The sequence below is a fragment of the Pistacia vera genome, unplaced genomic scaffold, assembly GCF_008641045.1.
Source record: "Pistacia vera cultivar Batoury unplaced genomic scaffold, PisVer_v2 Contig437, whole genome shotgun sequence".
NCBI lineage: Eukaryota > Viridiplantae > Streptophyta > Magnoliopsida > Sapindales > Anacardiaceae > Pistacia > Pistacia vera.
The window spans coordinates 194999-198883 of record NW_022196265.1 but is presented as its reverse complement, the minus strand read 5'-3'; the positions used below and the strand labels follow the sequence as shown (position 1 = coordinate 198883).

Sequence of the window (3885 nt, the reverse complement as noted above, 5' to 3'; positions counted from 1 at the left end):
TGTTACCTATAGCCATTTGACGAACAAGAGAAGTTAGACTAGAGATTTGTTGTTCTAGGAAGAAATATTTACCTCATTATCACCCTAGATGAAGGTCAAGCCTACTGCCAAACTGTTGAGAATTGGCCGCCATATTTGCAATCAGTTCCTCGCGCGCCTCAGGGGTCTTATCCACCAAAGCTCCTCCACTTGCAGCATCAATCATGCTCCTATCAGTGATGTGAGGCCCTCGTAGAAGTACTGGATCAGTAACTGCTCACTAATCTGATGATGGGGGCAGCTTGCACACATTTCTTAAAACGCTCCCAGTATTCATGTAAGGACTCTCCGTTGTGCTGCCTTATACCACAAATTTCTTTCCGAATGTTTGCTGCCCTCGAAGCTGGGAAGTATTTCTCCAAAAAAATCTCTTCATCTCGTTCCATGTGGTTATAGTTCCGGAGGGTAGATAATAAGCCAATCCTTAGCCGCATCCTTCAAAAACGGAAGGCTCTTAATTTGATTTGCTCCTCGGTCACCCCCGTAGGTTTTCATACTCTGCAACCACATGAAGCTCCTTTAGATGCTTGTGAGGGTCTTCACCTGCAAGACCATGAAAAGTGGGCAGAGATGTATTATCCAGTTTCAATTCAAAAGTAGTAGCACATCTAAAACAGAAAGTTATGCATAAAGTGCTTGATTCAAATCAGGGGCAGCAAGCTTTCAAAGTTTGATTTCCAGCCCGACGTCCTCCTCTTCTATATCAGTTGCTAGTCAAATGGGAATCAAAGCCAAATTGCTTTCCTCAGAATTTCTCCGAACTTCCTTCCTTAACCTACGCAAAGTGCTTTCAATTTCTGATCGAATTTAATTCAAAGGTTAGGACCTGGTCATACAACAAAAAACCTAATAAAAGAATTAGAATGAATGACAAATTGAAAACTAACTAGAAAATTAAAAAAAAAAAAAAATTAAGTTAAATTGGCCAGAAACACTAAAACGGCAAAAACTGTATCAAAACATTCGAATTGGCCTCAAGAGGGTGGGGCTAGAAAAATTTCTAGTTTTGCTCAAACGTCGTTTTCTTCGAAACAAACTCGCAGCTCTCCTAATTCAACCAAAATTCCTGCCATGAACAGTACTACCAAAATATATTTTTTTTTTCTGGAAAATAAAAAAAATAACAAGCAAAATAAAAATCACAACAAACACAAAAAAAATCGACTAGAATCACTCCCCGGCAACGCGCCAAAATCTGGTGTGCTGTCGTAGGCACCCAGAATTAAACCTTCTGAACCTAACTACTGAACTGTAATATGGGTAAGCAAGGTCGACCCCACGAGAGAGTGTCTACCCGAATTTTCTTTGATGTGAAAAACGCTGGGGTGTTTGTGTAAAAACAGAAAACATTTCAGTAAAAGCAAAAACAATTTAATTCGAATTCAATCAAAAGGACGAACTTGCTCTGTCAACATCCACCATCGAAATCTTATAACTGATCATTGATGCAAAGAAAATCAATTCACATATTGAATATTCACCGTTGAAAATAATTTCCTATCTCTCCTTAATTGTAATTAATCAGGAACAACGCTCCTATAATCTTACCCCTAAACAACCCTAGACAAGCGCTCAAGATTTAATCTAGTGCAGCTTAAAATTAGAGAGATCGACGAAGCTAACACACAAACACAAGCAGTTGTATTTAATTTAGTTGAATGTTCTTCGTAAGGTTACTAATTCCTGACCAGCACAATTACTTCCCCAGTTGCTTCACAAGTTGGAGGATCAAACAATTACGGATTTGATATCAAACTTAGCATAGATTTCAACAAATAATACACTAGTGGCCTCCTATTAATTAAATGCATCATCTAAAATATGCACAGAATAACATTCAATACTCAACATGAATTTAACACTAAAACAAAAACAGAAAGATCTCACAGTTTATTTGATTCCGAGGTTTCCGTTTCCTTCGACCAAGTTACAAAAGTTTTAGCCGCTCATGGCCATCAACCAAAAACTCAAAAAGAAAGAAAAATTCCAGAGAAGAAGAAGAGGCGTGGTCCCTCCAAACCTAACTGATCTCCCTTTTAAAATACCATTTAGTTGTTTGAATCCCACTCAATCTCCTAAAAGAAATATTCTCCTATCCTAAAATACATTAATCCTAATTTAATTCTAATTGGAACTAAATAAAAAGAGTCCTATAAATAGGAAAGTGGTGTTTCCCAGCTGTAATTTTCGTGCAGCATGTATGTCTTCAAAACGTGCAATAATAGCTGACTTGCATAACAAGTCAGAACGCTCCAGGACGTCGGCAATGCAGGTGCGTCAACTTCAAGCTCGATTACAACCTTTATTCAGCCAGTATCTCTAAAAACTCAAAACATAAATTGTAGATCTCTTTTCTAGCGTTCCACAGCATTTTGAATCATCTCAATCGGAGCTCGGATGAGAGAATTATGCCAATAACGAAAGCAGTGGCGAAACTGTCCGAATTCCCCTAATTAATTCCGTTTTTCAATTACACCTCCATTTGCTTCCTAAACCAAATAAAGTAATAATGAGTACAATTAGAAACAAATACATAAAAAGACTAAACATTAAGGGGGTTAAATATGACATTTTGCATTCCTCATATAAACTCTACTTAACTATACTTTTGTCTTTTTTCTTATAATCACCAAAATGGGAAGAGGCTCCTTATACTCTCTAATCCTTCAAAGAAAACACTTCTATAGTTTGCTCAAACTTTCCACTCAATCAAACTCAACCCAACATCAATCACTCAACCTTCTCATATTTAAGTACTACAACAACAAGTAATAAATACATCTCATCTCATCTCATCTCTCTCAACAACATATTACACATACATAAATCTCCACTCAAGGAGTTCTTAATCTCAACTTGGTGATTTACTTACCTTGAGAGAAAATAGCTTCTCTAACACACCTCCTTTCCTTTGGTAGCTTGATCTTTCTCTACAACCTTAAATAACAACCACAACATAAGACTTTAACTAAAACATAATAAAACTCTCATCTAAAGCAAGAATCCTTACCTTAGGATGCTTTAGATTAAAACTTCACTAAAAACTACTCAAAAAGCCCTTAGAAATCCTTGGAAGATTGAAGGAACTTTGAGAGGAAAAGAGAATGGAAGAGGTGGTGGAAATGGATGAAATGAAGGGGTTCTCTACATTTACCCCTTTTTAACTCAACTTATACACAAGCATTCCCATTTTGCCCTTACTCTTTCTTGGAAATTCCATCCATATCCTTTGATTCCTTACAATCACACCCCCATACCAACATATTCTCCCTGAAATTTTCTTACATTTTACTCCCCACTTTTCCTGCTAACTAGGGGTAGAATGGTCAAATTGCCCTTAGGGGAAAAAATATCTAAAACTTAACAAATTTTTCAGCCAACCCATCGCCGTGGCGAAGACAATTCCATCGCCACGGTGAAACACTCCAGCAGCTCCGTGGGCTGCAGAACCTCTTCGCCGCGGCAAAGCTTCTTCTTCACCCCGGCAAAGCCTATAACACAAAGTTTCGCCAAGTCTCAAAATTTTCAGGGCAATCACTCAAGCAACCCAATACATCCATCCAATCAAGGGCCAACCAAACAAAAATAAAAACATATAAGCTTAATTGAAGTTGAAACAATAAACATTTAAGTAGTACAGCAACTCTTAACTGCGTACCTCAAATGGGGCGTTACATTAGAAAAGGGCCTGTAACACAACAACAAATTGGAAATCAAATGATATAGATTTAAATATCTGAAAGAATATAAGAAAAGGCTAAATAACTTAGACCAATACAAAGTGAAACAGAGCAAGAGAAAGAACTATCTCCTTAGAAAAGGAAACAAAAATTAGCCTTAATTTGA

General features: G+C 37.2%; 1 non-coding gene across 1 annotated transcript; it reads left to right on the top strand.

Annotated features, from left to right (window-relative positions):
- Positions 1-262: 262 nt before the first annotated feature.
- On the top strand, positions 263-368 carry LOC116144089. The gene has a single exon (XR_004130208.1). It is a non-coding gene; the product is annotated as a small nucleolar RNA R71 (small nucleolar RNA).
- Positions 369-3885: the final 3517 nt, after the last annotated feature.